Source organism: Octopus sinensis, linkage group LG25 (genome assembly GCF_006345805.1).
Source record: "Octopus sinensis linkage group LG25, ASM634580v1, whole genome shotgun sequence".
Taxonomy (NCBI): Eukaryota; Metazoa; Mollusca; class Cephalopoda; order Octopoda; family Octopodidae; genus Octopus; species Octopus sinensis.
Window position 1 is genome coordinate 26173133 of NC_043021.1, and position 18455 is coordinate 26191587.

The 18455-nt window shown below is 37.9% G+C and overlaps 1 protein-coding gene across 3 annotated transcripts in view; it reads right to left on the bottom strand.

Moving 5' to 3' along the window:
* LOC115224453 (nuclear pore complex protein Nup50) overlaps positions 1–18455 on the bottom strand; it is a 118080-nt gene that overhangs the window by 61509 nt on the left and 38116 nt on the right. For 2 of the 3 annotated variants that reach the window (XM_029795357.2, XM_036513349.1), the window contains exon 2: positions 15018–15119. The gene's annotated coding sequence lies outside the window, so the exon portion shown is untranslated. The remainder of the gene's footprint in view (positions 1–15017; positions 15120–18455) is intronic. The other variant, XM_036513350.1, reaches the window with a different exon arrangement.

Genomic DNA, 18455 nt, shown 5'->3' on the forward strand with positions numbered 1-18455 from the left:
CTTGCAAACAAGTTTTTAAAGCTTCTCAACTTTATTGCTACATGTATAAAACATTGGCTGGGATTCATCAAAGAATGCAAAACCTCAACAAATACTGCCACATAATGCAACCAAACAGACGTCGGTCAACAATCAGCTATTACCATTATTACTGTTATTATTACCATCACTGTTTTCTGCTTCATCATAAAGCTTAACCGCTCTATACAGAAACGTATGCTCTGGCCCAGTTATACAATTTGTTGTGTGTAGCTTTTGTATGACTCGCAAGCTTTTGTCTGCGTTAACAATTACTAATGTTCACATTATAATGGGTCGTTCTCTGTATACATTTAACCCCCATCCTCCACTCGACAATAAAGAAACATTCTTCCTCGACTCTTATTATTAATGTCTGTCCAAATGGTTTGCTTTCATTTCCCAATCTATTTGTGCAGCCATCTCCCTAGATTTTGTAACCTGGTTGTTTTCAACAATAGTTTTGGCGAAATGATTGATTGTCATTGATTTCTAGCATATTGTCCAACATGTGTAACAGCCTATTTGGCCATGCAGCCTCACGGATGATCTTGTCTATATTTCCCCTCATCTTATCATATGGGCAAATACTCCAAGTAAGAGTTTGTCAAGTTTTTTCAGCTTCAATAAAACAAAATTTTACTCTACCTTTAGTGTTTGAATGACATCTTCTCCAGTTTGTTTTGCAACTGTGTCCTCACATGTGTGTGTGTGTGGGGGGGTATTGACTTTAGACAGCAAAAGACTATTTTGTCAACTGCTTCCTGGTATTCAGTGCAGTGAAATCTACGATCTCAAACCTATTGTAGAAACTATCTCAATCTGTACCGTGTCCCTCATCAAGAAACAGCTAAGTACACCCAGTTTATATAATTGTTGTTCTTGTGGTTGTTACTGGCAAAAATCAGCAGAGCAGTATTTCTTCTGGCTCTTTACATTCTGAGTTCAAATCTTGTTGAGGTGAACTTTGCCTTTCATCCCTCCAGGGTCATTAAAATAAGGTACCTGTCAAGTATTGCTATTGATTTAATCAACAAGCTTCTACCCTTAAGTTTCTGGGTTTTACCAATGCTAAAAAAAGGAAGGGGTAGAAAGCAAAATCGAAGGCTCTGACACTCAAAATCGTTGCATCAAAGGAAGAACTGGTGGGCAAATAAGAAGAAGAGAAGGGGCCAGAAAAGGCATCACAAACGACATGTCAGGAGCAACGAGAGTACTTAATGTTTTTTTTTATGTGAAACACAAAGGTGGCATCGCCAAAGGTCTGGTGCATTCTCCAAGGCATGAAAGAAGAGAAGCTGTTCAATGGAGCCAGATGCCAGAGGTGCATCACAGTAACAAAGTCACAATTCAGTCTTCACTGGAACAGGATGGTAATAATTCTAAGAAGACGTATGCAGCTTTTCAACAACACTTTGTTCAATGTTTTAAAGAGAGTCATGGGCCAGAGGTGAATTTCAGTGCCAACCTCAATAGCCTGCCATGGCTCTCAGCAAAAGATGTGGAGTGCTGAGAAAAGCCAATAAGAGCAACTGAGATACGGCTTGCAGTAAGTAAGGGTCTGATGAGCAAACTCTCTGCTTTGAATAGACTGCTCTATGAGCTTTATGCATACACAGAAGAATCGTTTGGTAATGTTTACTGAAACTTGTAGCAGAATGGGGGACTTCCCAGTTTTTCGAGTGAAGGAAGGTTAGAACTGCAGAAAAAAATGTCATCAGATGGATGGAACTGATAATTTCCAGCTCATAATTCTGCTGAATGCAGAAGCTAAGATATTGGTTGAGGGTGGGTGAAAAATCTTGCTTTAGTGTGGTCTTGATCAATTTGGTTTAACTGAAAGCTCTCAATAAGGTTGAGCTTCACTGATTGGCAGCTAGTTTCAATCCTGTTTCCAGTAGCTACATTGCTTCAATGTACAGTGGTAGGCCATTCCTGGAATGTGGAATAAGATCAATGCCAGTATATGCAAATGGCATCACCGTAATAGTGTTGAACACTCTTGAAGCAGAGTAAATGGCATTGTTCTGGAAGAATATGAAGCAGTGACAAGATCAATTCAGACAAAGATGTGGATTCGTAACTAAATACCTGGACAGTGTATTGGAACAACGGACAGACAGACTGGTTAATCTACTTGCAGGGGGGGGGGGGTCTACATCAGTCTGAATCTCCTGGTGGATAGGAACTAAGACAAGGTAATGACCAGAGTGGCTAGTCTAACAAAAGGAATGAACTGAGAGGATAGAATCTCTGTAAAGTCAGATAGAAATGGTAAATGCATGCTGGTGCTGCATAAAAAGCACCCAGAATACTCTTCTGAAGTGGTTGGCATTGGGAAGGGCATCCAGCCATAGAAACCATACCAAAACAGACAAATGGAGCCTGGTCAAGCGCTCCAGCTGGCCATCCCCTGTCAAATTTGCCCAACCCTTGCCAGCATGGAAAATGAAGATGATGATGATGATGATGATGATCACCTCCATCATCATCTGACTCTTCAGAGCACAGCAGTTGCTGAATCTTGCCACCCTGTACCATTTTATTTCGACTTAGAACATTTGATATTTTGGTGCAGATGTAAAATCTATGAAGAGTTTCTTAATTGCTGACTGAGTTTCTTAGTGCAGTGCCTAAAAGAAAAAGTGATATCACTCGTAAATAAATAAATGAGAATCGTTAGTATTTGGATGGAAACAAAACTATTTCAAGATGAATTTTCTTAATGCAACTGTTTTGGCTCAGGACCAAGAACAGGCTTCAACTTGGAGTAAATGATGCTGTGAATGGATTGGCATCATCATTGTCATCATCATCCTTCTTTTAACATCCACCTTTCCATGCTTGCATGGGTCAGATGGAATTTGTTGGAGCAGATTTTCTATGGCTGAAAGCCCTTCCTGTTGCCAACCTTCATTTTGTTTTCCTATGACCAGCCATACTATCACGGAAGGTTAGAAACAGACAACACCACTCGTATACAACTGCTGTATGTTACGAAGAGAACACACACACACACACAATGGGTTTCTTTCAGTTTATCAACCAAATCCGCTCACAAGGCTTAACCGTTTAGTATTTAAATGGGCTCAAATATTCTACTTATTTTATCCAGATCTGGCCTTTCACACTTACTTACAATGTCATTCTAGAAAAATTAACAGATACATCATCAAAATCATGAAGGCATGAGATAATGCTTCATTAATTTAAAACAAAGTGAATTTGACAAAGCAATCTGAATGCTAAAGGGTTAAATTACTTTCAGATATTCTGCAATATATTGTATCCCTTACGTTACAGGTCTCAAAAGAATCGAGTTGAGTTAAATTGCCAACACTGAGGCTCTTTACTGTGACCAAATGGTCATGTTTTCACCCTGAATCAGATTGCTACATCTTTGGGTATATCTGGGGGTACGACTCTAACCCTTTAGCATTTAACAAAGCCATATCAGGCCTGACATAAGCTGCTTGTTTTATGTCGATCTTGGCCTTTTACACTTACCACACAATGTCATTCTAAAAATAAACAGTCACATCATGAATATCTCAAAGCTATAAGATGATGCAGGATTTTAGTTGAAAACAATGTGAATAAATAAGCATTACATTTGATGAAGCAATCTGAATGCTAAAGGGTCAAACTGCATCCAGTGGAGGGGCTCTTGTTTGGGAGTTCCAGTGTTCTAAGGAGTGTGGAGCCACTAATTAGCCACTATTATTCGCAGGTGTACTCTTTCAGAGAAGTACTACCTGTTAAAAACCATGTCCATGTACATAGGGGTCAGGTGTGAATATTGGAACAAACAGCTCTGGACCAAATAACAGGTGACCCCTTGGTAAGGCTTAGCACCCAGTAACCATACGAGCCTAGGTTACAATGAAATCATAAAATGTAGCCTGGTGAATGTGAACCATTTCGATCTGCTGCCAATCGCAGTCCTGGGATGCACAAGCAAGATGGTCAGCAATTAAAAGGCCAATATGACTCATTGCTTGAGGCAAGTTATCCAACTGGATGCTAATGATGATGATGAGGAGGAGGATCTCTTTGGAGTATTTTGTAAGATTTTGTTTTGATGCTTCAAGATCTAGTGCAAAAAAAGAGCAAAGCAGGCTTATTTCTCCAGTTATGCTTTGCATCATAAAGAGAGACACGAAAAGAGAGATACAAAATGATGCACATACTATGCTTGATGGCAGACAATGAGTGAAGGAATACAACATATATACAGGGAGAGAGAGAGAGAATCATAAAGAAAGGAAGAGGTGGAGAGGGAGCAAATGGGAGGAGTTACACAAATGAAAAGTTGGTTTCATTTAATTTTATTTTAAGATAATAAATATTTTTCTTCAGAAAATTATTCATTTCATCAGTTTTGCATCAACACCTGGAAATTTGATAAAAAATTATATTTATTGTATACAACCCACTATGCTTCCAGTTACACATCATGCGACAAGCAACACTCAAATGTGTGTGAAAGATTGTAATTAAACAGGCATATTCACACTTATTAGATAAAATGCAATTTAGTTTAAGTAAATTGCATTTATCTAATAAGTTAAAAACAAACACATTTTACATAGCAACTTGGATACATTCTGCACTGGTTGTCAGATATAATAATAATCATGTCTACTATAGGCACAAGGCCTGAAATTTTGAGGAAGGGGACTAGTCGATTACATTGACCCCAGTACTCAACTGGTACTTAATTTATTGATCCCCAAATGGATAAAAAGCAAAGTCGACCTCGACAGAATTTGAACTCAGAACGTAAAAGATGGACAAAATGCCACTAAGCATCTTGCCCAGCAAGCTCGGGGGTGGGGTGGGGTGGAATCAGTTGATTACATTGACCCCCGTGCTCAACTGGTACCTATTTTACTGACACCCCAAAAGATGAAAGGCAAAGTTGATCTCAGTGGAATTTGAACTCAGAACATAAAGATGTTAAGTAGTAGAAACAAGTGTTTCTAAAAATTCACAATTAGTTGAAAAAAACCCCAAAAAAACAGACTGGAAATAAAATTAAATCCACAAAAATATATTCCATTATAATAAATTTTCTCTGAAAGACTGCAGCTTTCCCATAAAGTCCTTGGAATGACTGACAACAACTTTTTCCATTAAGAAAGGATTATAAACAAAAACCTGAAAGCAAGGAGGGGGTACCAATTAAAAATTTTTTTTTTTTTTTAGTAATTTTAAAGAATTGGAATTGCTAATGATGAAAACAGGAAAATCCAAAGACCATTTTGTAATCTTCGATGTTCAAAACAGAAATTCTGAAGACTGTTTCTTTGTCAAAAAAAGTATCAGATACGGAAATGTTACAAGTGGAAGGTGGGGGTATATATGTGACATGGCTTGAAACTCTGCCCCCTTCTTTCTAGAACTTTATTGAAGCCTAACATCCCCATTCCAACTCACCCACATCCATTTTGTGTATCCATTTAATATATCCATTTAATATATCCATTTAATATATCCATTTAATATATCCATTTAATATGCATTCATCCAACTACTAAAATATTATTTTTTGACTGGCAGAGAGTTATGGCATCTTGGAGTAAATAAAAATTCTGTAGTGAATCCTAGATGAAATCTGGTTTCACTGTTGAGAAACAGGGAAGAAGAATATTTCCCATTTCCCAAAGAATTTGCTGTGGTGTCATAAAGTCTTCGCTAACCATTCTAGCCTGACAAGGAACTGTTAATTGCATTTCAAGCAGAAGGCATCTAATCTTGGCCACAGTAGGCAAATGTGCCAACAAAATGAATCGAACCCGTGTGCCACCTACAGAGTTACTTTGAGAATCACAAAACTGTTGCCCTGCTACAAAGAGACGGATTATTCTTCCAGTGTTAAATAAAACTGTTGATTGAAGGACAATTGACAGCTCAGACAATAGATAATATAATTCCAGAAGTCAAAGAGGTTCCACTAGATATCTTTAAGAGTCCACAGACATACTATCTGATGCTCAACTACTTGTAGAGGCAACAGGCACAAGGAATTATGATTTTAAAGAAATATGCTTCTCTCATCAACTCTTGGAAAGCATAACAAAAGGAAACACCAGACCTCTTGCTTCAGAGAATTAGATTCCTGTTTACCTGAGATTAGCCAACTGGATTATCAATTCATTTGCAATCCTTTTAGAATCAATCCCCACACCAGTTCCAGACAATCTGCAAGATGAATTCGTGGAATTTTTAAATGATTTCATGGCAAAAGATCTCTTAAAGAACTTCTTAATAAAATTCTGCCGTTTCATGGTGAAGTCTTACCCATCCAAGCCTCAAAGATACTGTTTCCTTCTGTTTAGTGAACAAAGTAATGTTTATAGCCAGAAACAAATTCTGTGCATGACTGTCAAATGAGAATAATATGTGAGTTTGCCACACAGACATTAGATTTAATAAAACTGATACAAAAGCACAAAGTTAGGAACTTGGTGGTGGTGGTCAGGGGACACTTGATTAAATCAAACCCAGGATTTTACTGTTAACTTATTTCCTTGACTCTGGAAGAGTGAAAGGCAGAATTAACTACGGTTAAATTTAAACAAAAATATTTGATAACTAGTCTAGAAAATTAGAGAATTCTAGTGTTGAACTTGGGCCTTCATGGTGAACAATGTTCCGTAGAAAACCTCACCACACACATATAAAAAAAAAAATCTTTCAGCAAAATAATTTTGGGCAGATGTGAATTTAAGCAAAAAGTATTTGAAAACTAATTGAGAAAATTTGGACATTTTTGTCCTTAACCCAGGAGCTCGTCGTGCAAAAATATTTGTCGTCTCTTTTGACTGTTGACAATTGCCACTTATTGTCTGCCTAAGACAAGACCAACGATCGTGGTCAAGACGAGGTTACTTCCCTTTGAAAGCATAACATTCGAACGCATGCCATGACAATATTAGATTTCTTAACAGAATACATGTCAATTAGAACAGGGATTCTTTTCCCTCCGGTTTCACTCTTTAAGTACTTGTCTACCTTAAATGCTGGCCAACTCAACAGCTCTCTTCTAAAACTACATTCATATCCTCTTTTTATAAGAACTTTGCATTTCTCCAAGAAAACTTTTAGCTGTCATCCTTAAAAAAATAAAAAGGGCCATTGCAGACCCACCCCAACTTAGTATTTCTTTTTTTTTTTCCTACAACTTTTGTGCAACTTAAATTCCTCACACAACATGGTACCAACTAATCTCCCTCATCAATACTCAACACAGCTTTTAATTCTTTCATCCATTATCTCCGTCTCCCTCATTTACTCAGCTCCCTTATCCAACACTAATTACATATTTCCATCTAAGATAATTACGCACTCATTTTAAAAATTAACTCACAATAACTCTTCATAAAACATATTACACCATTCATCTGAAATTATGAACTTCTCTTACAATTTCTATCTCTTTTGAACTATGACAGCTGTAAGTTGCCAAAAATTAATTCCTAACCTCCAGCGTTACATTCAATCCATAGAGTTATTATCAGTTTTAACAGACTCTCTCTCTCTCTCTCTCTCTCTCGTTACAATGATTTACAATTCAGTTATTTCACTGTCTTTACTGGTTCCTTTCTCATTTCACCAATTCACTTCGTATTATCTCCCCTTGACCTACACTTGAAACTTCATTATCAAGAAACATTTTAATTAAGCCATTCGTTATCTTACCCTAAATTAATCAACAGCCTCAGTAATACAAATACAATTGAGTCTTTAACCCTTAAACACTTTTAAAACATCATTGAAAAGTCATTTAGCTTTTAATAACAATAACGAGATTATTGTATACAGCATGCTGGTGTGCTAGAATTGGTCAAAAAAGGGATACAAGAGGGAACAGGGAGCAATGGGCCATGTAAAGGGAGACAGCCAAAAGAAGAAGCATGGAATAGGGGACAAAGTACAACATGACAGGAAAGGGAATAAAGAAAGGGACATAAGTACATCAGCAGTAGTGAGAAACCAACTGGAAATCTATGTTTATTAATTTTAAGATAACAATTCCATCGTCCTTTCGTTAAGAAAAAAAAAAAAAAAAGGGCTTGTATCAGCCCCTCCTCTAAGTTATTTCAGTTCAACTGTTAGGGCAGACATGGCTTCAAAATGAATTCATATAATTAAATCAATCACCAAAATTCATTTCAAATATTAGCTTATCCCATTTTTTTGTCCTGTTAGAACAGCACAATCTCCCCACCCAGCCCCTTGCATTTGGTGCTATTTCACCTCCTTCCATGGCCCTCTACCTTGAAGGAACACTCTCACCATTCGCTTCTCTCTTTCAAGCTTCAGCAAGACACTTGTCTCTGTCACTCCACCATACTTTCACCCACCCCAATACTACATCCCTACCACTCGGTTGAGGGTGCCTCGTCTTGTGAGTTACTTAGCGACCTCGTTAGTGCAGGTGTCATCTAAAAAAGCACACAGCACATTGTGTGGCGTGTTTGGCATTAGGAAGGACATCAAGCAGTAGAATGCATGCGAAAGCAGACATTTAGGGATTGACACAGCCCTACGGCTCATGGGTTCCTGTCAAATCATCCGATCCATGCCAGCATGGAAAACAGACGTTAAATGACAATGATGATGATGATGATGATGGAGTGCAGGATGAGGAGGGGGCGGAGAAACTATAGAACCTGATCAAGCGAATATCATTGGAGCTCTCTGCATTTTGTGATTTGTGTTAGAAGAATAGCTTGAAAGGGTGGTAGGGATTGTTATGGCAAGGCTTTGGGGTTTGGAACCCATTATTATTGCTAGGCAGAAGTGGTAGAGCATGGGACCAAATTCCTTGCAGTGGTTAGTGACTTCCCTTTATCTTTTGGGCTCAAATCCTCCTTCGGTCACTTTCACCATTCATCCTTCTGTTGTCGCTACTAAACACAGGCACAGGTGTGGCTCTGGGGCAAGTTTCATTCCCAATCAGATGAATTTCAGTGAAATCAGCAATGTTAAGGTCTTGCATCTTCATTAAAAATAATAGTAATTACTATAATTCAGGTGAAGATCTGGCAGAATCCTTGGCACGCTGGACTTAGTGACATTTCATCCATCTTTACATTCTGAGGTCAACTTTGCTTTCATCCTTTTGGGGCTCAATAAAATAAGTACTACTTGACCACTGAAACTGATGTCTTTGATTTATCCCTCCCCCCATAACTGCTGGCCTTGTGTCAAAATTTGAAACTATTATTATTATTACTAAGACCACCATCCGAGCGTGATCGTTGCCAGAGCGGGTAACTGGCTTCTGTGCCGGTGGCATGTAAAAAGCACCATTCAAGCGTGGTCGTTACCAGTGTTGGCTTACTGGCACTTGAGCTGGTGAAAAAAACATTCAAGCAAGGTCGTTGCCAGTGCCGCTGGACTGGCTCCTGCGCAGGTGGCACGTAAAAGACACCATCTGAGCGTGGCCGCTGCCAGTACTGCTTGTCTGGCCCTTGTGCTGGTGGCACGTAAAAGCACCCACTACACTCTCGGAGTGGTTGGCATTAGGAAAGGCATCCAGCTGTAGAAACTCTGCCAGATCAGATTGGAGCCTGGTGCAGCCATCTGGCTTACCAGACCCCAGTCAAACCGTCAAACCCATGCTAGCATGGAAAGCGGACGTTAAACGATGATGATGATGATGATTATTATTATTAAGTTGGTGACTTGGCAGAATTGTTACCATACTGAACAGAACACTAAGCAGCATATTTTCTTATTTCACATTCCAAATTCAAACTCAACTTAGCTTTTCATCTTATTACCTTTGCCTTAGCGAAGGCAGAGGTATTATTTTTGGTCACATTTGACTGTTTGTTTGTTCATGGACATGATATCTCAAGAACTGCAGGATGGATTTGAAACTTTCAGAGATGTTTGGCTTCATGACTGGCACGAACTGATTAGATTTTGGGAATGATCCGGTACTGAACAAGGATTCTGGATTATTTTTCAGTTTTTTTTTTTTCCCCTTAATTTTTGAGAGCGGTCAGGTTCATTTTTAGTATTCTTGTTTGTGAGAGTAGTCGAGTTTATTTTAGATATTCTCATTTTAAAAATCATCTCTGACTAATTGTTGAGAGGATGTTGGTGTTGCCATGAAAATGGCAAAGAGCTGGCAGAAAGTAGGGAGAAGAATTTACTGGTTTTAGTCATGTTCCATATCTCCACATTCTTGACTAAAATACCAGATTCCACTTTGTCTTTCATTCAACCAGGGTTGATAATATTTGGTAGAGATAATCAGATATATATATGTTCTTCTAAATGAGGCGTTGCACCTAAAAAATGGTTCATTAAACTGTTGTCACTACTATACAGGCACAGGTGTGGCCGTGTGGTAAGAGGCTTGCTTCACAACCACATGGGTCTAGGTTCAGTTCCACAGCATGGCACCTTGGCTAAGTGTTTTCTACTATAGCCCCAGGCCAACAAAAGCTTTGAGTGTATTTCATACACAGAAACTGAAAGAAGCCCAGAAACTGAAAGAAGCCCATTGTCTGTCTGTGTAACTATATATTTGTTCCCCATCACCATATGACAACCAGTGTTGGGCTTAATTACATCCCTGTAACTTTGCAGTTCAGCAAGAGATCAATAAAAAAGTGCCAAGCTTTAAAAAAAAGTACTGAGGTTGGTTCGTTCAACTAAAACTGTTTGAGGCAGTGCCCCAGCATGGCCACAGTCCAATGACTGAAACAAGTAAAAGATAAAAAGATTAGCACAGTGGAGAGATGGCAGAGTGTAGAACGTTGGGAATACTTGTTTTTTTTTGTTATTTATATATTGGTGGCTGTGTGGTAAGTAGCTTGCTTACCAACCACATAGTTCCGGGTTCAGCCCCACTGCATGGCACCTTGGGCAAGTGTCTTCAACTATAGCTTTGGGCCGACCAAAGCCTTGTGAGTGGATTTGATAGATGGAAACTGAAAGATCAATGTATATATATATGTGTGTGTTTGCCCCCCCCCCCATCACTTGACAACCGATGCTGGTGTGTTTACATCCCCATAACTTAGCAGTTCAGCAAAAAAGTCCAATAGAATAAGTATTAGGCTTACAAAGAATAAGTCCTGTGGTCGATTTGCTCGACTAAAGGCAGGATTTCTGGTACTGGAGAGATTGACGATAATGTTCCACTTAAATACTGCAAGTCTACAACTACAGGAAAGAGAGGTTTGTGAATAGGGGTTAATAAGGGGTCAGGAAACATGGACATAAATACAGGGGTAGACATGACTTTTTTTTTATTATTTTTAATCAGCAGAAAGTTATAAAACTCAGAGTTTCAGTTTGTAAGTGCCATGCATGATTCTCTGAGCTCTTGAGATACTTTCATAACTGATGATTAAAAATAATAATAATAATAAAGGTGGAGGGAACCTGTGGAAGAGGTAGACCCAGGAAGACATGGGATGAGGTGGTGAAGCATGATCTTTGAATGTTGGGCCTCACAGAGGTAATGGCAAGTGACTGAGGACTTTGGCGATATGTCGTTCTTGAAAAAATCCATCAAGCCAAGTGAGATTGTAGTCATGGCTGATGCCAGTGTTGCATAACCGACCCATTAAAAGCACCCTTCAATTGTTGGGCAATTGCTGTGCCTGTGAAGACCTGTTGAGCTGAGTGAAATTGTAGTCACGGCCGATGCCAGTGCTGTTTGACTGGCACTTGTGCTGGTGGCATATAAAAAGCACCTTTTGAGTGTTGGGTCTCATGGAGACAGTGACAGGTGTCAGAGATCTTTGGCAACATGAGACGGTGCTTGTGTAAACCTGTCAAGCCAAATGAGACTGTACTTGTGACCGATGCTGGTGTCAGGTCAATGGCACCTGTGCTGGTGGCACATAAAGAACATCCACTACACTATCAGAGTGGTTGGCATCAAGAAGGGCAAGTGAAATCATAATCGTGCTGGTGGCGTATAAAGAGCTCTTTTCGAACATTGGGCCTCACGGAGGCAAAGTGAGTGAGTTCCTTTTGAGCATTGGATCTCATGGAGGCTGAGTCCCTTTCGAGTGTTGGACTTAATGGAGGCAATAACCTTTAGCATTATGTTGTGCTTGAGAAGAAGTTCATCAAACTGAGAAAAATCACAGTTGTGACAGATACCAGTGTCACGCAAATGGCACCCATGCTGGTGACATGTAAAAGCACCCATTACACTCTTGGGGTGATTGGTGTTAGGAAGGGCATCGGGCCATAGAAAACCATACCAAATCAGACTGGGGTCTGGTGCAGCCTTCCAGCACAGACAATGGACATTAAATGATGATGGAGTCGATAGCATCGACTGAACATCCCTGCCCCTCAAAGTTGTTGGCTTTGTGTCTAAATCAGAAACCCTTCACATACACAGGAAATTGTCAGTATTCTTTATCCTCTCTCTCTCTGATGTCCCAAATTTTTCAGACCAAGATTTACAGCCCAAAATTCCATTGGAGATGCAGCAGGATTTAGAAAGATGCTGTCAACGTCTGAATGTTTACGCTATACCCTACATTGACTTGTATCCTCAAGAACAGAGTTGATAAAACATCGACCATTTAGAGAGTGTGTTTTGATTCAAAACACACTTCTATAACAACCTAAGATGAAAGGTGAAATAAATATCAGGGCTGCTATGTCGCACACAGAAACTGCAGGAGCTACTCATGGGTTTTGCAAGCTCTACTAAATACATCACAATGCTGGAGGTCCTTTTTTGTTGTCAGCAGGTATCTCAGGTCACAAGCATTTCATCCCTTAATCTGTACACATCACCTGAGTGAGGTAGTGAGGGCTGAACTAATTTTCACCTGTGGAAGGGTTTCACTTGCAGTCTCTCATCAACCAAAACCACCTCCAACTCGTTTCAGTTGCCAAGCCCGTCTCCTTGGTGGCTTTCTTCAGAGAGGTCTGAGTTCCAGACCTATCTTCTGTAGGAAACGGTGCACCAATCTAACTGGAAAGCCAAGGCAGCTGACTTCAAAGGGGAACAAGGCTGCATGCCATCCCTTGACAACAGCCTCATCAACCAAGTCTTTCACTACCTGTGATATTTAGATTTAGTGGGGAGCCAGATTAAACACACGGCCATATTTAGTCCTTTCACAGTCAAAATAAAATTGATTCATAAACTATGAACCAATATTTGTGTCAGTTCAGTGGACATAAGTGATCTTGTCCAAAGTTAGAAATCATTATGATTATTATTATTATTTAAAGCAGTAAGGTGACGAGCTGGCAGAATAGTTAGCATGCCAGGCAAAATGCTTAGCAGAATTTCACCAATTTCTGTTCTGAGTTCAAATTCCAAGGTTGACTTTGCCTTTCATCCTTTCAGGGTTGATAAAATAAGTACCAGTTGAACACAGAGTTCAATGTAATTGACTTATCCCCTCCCTCAAAATTGCTGGCCTGGTGCCAGAATTTGAAACCATTATTATTTAAGACGGTGCTGTTAGCCAGACCAAATGTTCAGTGGCATTTTGTCTGTCTTCATATTCTAAGTTCAAATGTTGCAGAGGCTGAGCTAATGAACTAGCCCCCTCCCCCCAAAATTTCAGGCCTTGTGCCCATAGAAGAAACAATTATTATTTATTATTAAGATGGTGCAACAGACAGAAGCGTTAGTGCTTTGCAAAAACTACTGTGGCATTTCTTCCAGATCTTTCCTTTCTGAGTTCAAACTCTACTGAGGTCAGTTTTGACTTTCATCATCCTTTTAGGGTTGATGAAAATAAGCCACAGTTGAGCTTCTGAGTCAATACAATCAAAACCCTCCCTTCAAAATTGCTGGCCTGGTGCCAAAATTAGAAACAATTATGATCATCCTCATTAGGGTGGTGGAACTGGCAGAATCGTTAGCATACAGGGCAAAATGCATCATGGATATTTCTTCCAATTCCTTATGTTCTGAGTTCAAATCCTGCCAAAGTTGACTTTGAAATTCATCCTTTCAAGCTCAATACAATAAAGTACCAGTCAACTATTGGGGTCCATGTCATTAACAAAGCCCCTCCCCTCAAAACTGCCAGCCTTGTGCCTAAATCAGAAAATGTTATTTTTCCACCTAGCTTTTTAATGTTCTGAGTTCAAATCCTGCCAAAGTCGACTTTGTCTTTCATCCTTTCAGGGTCGATAAAATGAAGAAATAGTTGAGTACGAGGTTCATGTAACCAATTTGCCCCACCCTTCGTAAATGCTAACCTTGTGTCAAAATTAGGAAGTATTATTAGTATTAGTATTAACACCATCACCATCACCACCAACACCACCACTTCTACAACTTCCTAACAGTGTTTTCTACATCTTTATGTTCTGAGTTCAAACTCTGCTGTGGTCGACTTTGCCTTTCATCTTTTTGGATTCAATGAAATAAATACCGGATGATTATTGGGGTTTGAAGTAACCGACTTACTCGCCTCTCCTGAAACTGCTGGTCTTGTGTCAAAATTTGAAGCCATTACTACTACTACTACTACTACTACTAATGCTGCTGCTGCTTAACAGCATTTTGTCTGTCTTTACATTCCAAGTTCAAATTCTGCTGAGGTTGACTTTGCCTTTCATCCTTTCAGGGTCAAAAAAATTAGCATCAGTTAAGCACTGGTGTCAATGTAATCGAGTAGCTCCCACCTATCCCCACAAAAATTTCAGACCTTGTACCTAGAGTAGAAAGGATTATTATTATCATTATTATTATTAATAATAATTATAATAATACTAAGGTGAGGTGGAAGAATTGTTAGCACACCAGGTGAAATGCTTAGCTGTGTTTTGTCTGTCTTCACACGCCGAGGTTGACTTTGCCTTTCAACCTGTCAGGGTTGATAAAAGATGTACCAGGCAAGTATTGGGGTCAATGTAATCGGCTATCCCCTTCCCTCACAATTCAGGCCTTGTGCTTGTAGTAGAAGCAATTATTATTATTATTAATTTAACAACAAATACAAGCAACTATTTCAAAATTTAGCAACAAAACTTACTATTTAGTGTTTTATGGTTTAAAATGTTTTCTTGCTGTGATATCTGCAGAAATGTGCCGGATTAAAAAAACTTTCTTCACTGCAGGAATTCCAATGAGGAAGCTGTTAAAATAAATATAAAAACATCATCATCATTATTTATTATTATTAATTAATTAATCAATTAATTGGTTGTTATACATTACAAACAATTATCATCACCATCATCATCGTTAGCTCGAAGCCTGTTATCCACTCACTTTAGTAAAACAGATTAAAGTCAAAAGCTGCAATGAAAATAATTAACATAAGAAATAGCATGAGATCACAAGTTTGGTTTTATTGTATTGAGTTGCTGACTTTGGCTTTCATCCACCCCCCCCCCACCACCACCACCTGACAGTTCTACAGAAACTATCAGTAATATATATATATATGTATAACTGGGACTACAGCATCTCACCTGTGTTCTATTGATGATGTTAACAAATCAGGGTCAACACATCATCGGTAAACCTACTCACTTTGAGACAAATCTAATTAAGCAGAAGAATTTTTTTTTAAATCAAAAATAAAGTGCAATTAAACAAATAAACAAAAAAAAAAGTAGAGTAAAAATGGAACTCAAATTCCATTAATATTATTATCATAATAATTGTTTAGCATCATGTTGTCGATGATGATGATGACCAACTCATCACTTCACTGAGGAGGTAACGAATGTAACAAACGATAAGAATTCCTATCAACAGTTATAAATAAAAAGAATTTTCGCTAAAGTAATCTTTAATTAGATAGCAATCCTCAGTTTGTTCAGCACTGCTGCCTCGTTTGGCTACGATGAAACAGGATAAGAAGCGTGCCAGAGGTCTGAGCTAATCAATACTTCAACATCTCCCTTGCAGTCTAACTTCAAGACAACACGGAGCAAGTTAACTTCTTCACCTCCTTTTGCTTTCCTACTACTTCCACTTCTTTCCAACTAAATGTAGGTCACCTGTGTTTTTAAAAATAAAAAGACAACATTTGAGTAGGAGGAAGTCTTCAGATTCTCTGGAAGAAAAGATTTCATCGAATGTAAATTTTACAATAAAATAATGATACAAGAGGCAGAGGAGGTATGATGACGGTGGTGGAGAGTCTGTTGGATGGACTTCGAAAGAATGGCTGGCACCATGTATCATCCCTGCCTGTCATTTATAAAAAATGCATGACAGAATGACGAACTTTCCATCCTCTCTCTCTGTTCACATTTTTGTTGTGAAAATATTTACGAATAATTTTCTCGTTCTTTTCCCCAGTTCTACAAATCTCGTTTCATGGAATTTAATGCTCTTGAAAAAAGTCAGAACAATATCACCCTATCTTATTCCCATTGCCATACTGTGTCTGTAATAAACAAAAGTTTTGGGGTGGTTTTCTGTTCAAATATCTCAAAAGATATCTCACTTCAAATTTAATTATTAAATTATCAATTTTTTAAACAAAAAACATATAAATAAATAAAATAAGATCATCAGATACTTTTATACATTATTAAATTCATCACAAATAACCAATAACCAGGAAAACCAAGGAAGCAAATTTTCACCCTCTACAGCTTTAATAAAACCTAACCCTTTGCTCCAGTAAAAGGAGAGGAGTATCAGCCCAAAATTTATACAAGAAATCTCTCTCTCTCTGTATATATATATATATATAGACCGGAGTAAACACATAAATGTGAAACAAGGTGGAAAAAAGAGTACTCAAATACCAGTGGTAGAGTAATATGCTTTATTTTAAGCAGCTTAAATATGCTTTATTTTCTGCTGCTTAAAATAAAGTATATATATATATATATATATATATTGTAAACATTTGTCCAAACTAACTTAAAACATAAAAGTGTGAAGCAATCAAGGTACCCGAGAAAAGATTAAAAGAAAAAAAAGGGGTGGGGGGACAACTCGACTGTGTTGCAGGCAGAAATAATTGACTGCGATAACAGGTAGTTTATGGAAGAAACAAAATGAGAAGTAGAAGCAAAGAAAAACAGCAGAGAGAGAAGAGGAGAACAAGAGAGAGGGAGAGAGAGAGAGAGAGAGCAATGGAAAATTGTGTGAAAAGAATACAATATGAAGATGCAAAACAAATGGGAAAGAGCAAAGTAGATTGTAGAAGTATGTCTATAAAATTCCAAACACATTCCCACTGCCAGCCTCCATCTCTTCTCTCTGCTTGCTAAAAATGATGTCTGAATAAAAATAAAATATTTATTAAACTGACGATCAAATATCAATCTATATTTTTCGTCTTGATTCAATTAATCTGAAATAAGTTGTGCTGCTGTTTTTAGAAGTGCTTTCTACGAATTTCCCCAATATTCAGTTGCTTAGAACATTCAAGTAAATAGGATCAGCAAAGCAATGTGTGTGTGTGTGTGGTGTGTGTGTGTGTGTGTGTGTGTGTGTGTGTATCAAGCCCACTAAGTGCCATGCACGGAACTTACGGTCCTCAAGTCACTTTTGTAACTTTGTCTCAATTACAAATAGTAATAATAAAAGAAAAGAAATATATACACCCATGTTTTGAGTTCCTATTATTCTGTTGGTTCCATGAAACCTACACACACACACACATTAGTATTATTTCTTAACCCTTTATTTAGACTTTTTTTAACTCTGCAATTATGTTTGAACACTAAATTACATGCTCCACATTTTACTTGTTCATTCTTTCTAATACATACATGCATACACACACATCATATATATATATACACACATACATACATATATATATACACACATACATACATATATATATACACACATACATACATATATATATACACACATACATACATATATATATACACACATACATACATATATACACACATACATACATATATATATACACACATACATACATATATATATACACACATACATACATATATATATATATATATAATATATATATATATATATACATACATATACATACATACACATATACATACATAAATATACATATACATACATACATATACATACATACATATACATATATATATATATATATATATATATATATACATACATATATATATATATATATATATATATATATGTATGTATACACACACACACTCATACACATATTATACATATATGGGGGAAAGGATTTAAGGTAAATCCGGATGGAATTGTGCAAGCCACCGTATTATAAACTGTTTAAGCAAAGATACCATTATATCCGTTCGTTGTTCTTTCCATACAGCTTCAACAGGAGAGAAGTGTGGCTGGTGAGGTGGTGTCGGCTAATAATTGGATGTTTAACATAAGAGTGTGTGTGTGTGTTGGTAAATATGTTTTCGAGTAACAACACCTACATGTTGTCCTGGCTCTGTGAGAAAACTACAAGAGACTAGCAGTGCAAAGCAAGCCAGACAGTTGATAAACACACCAACAC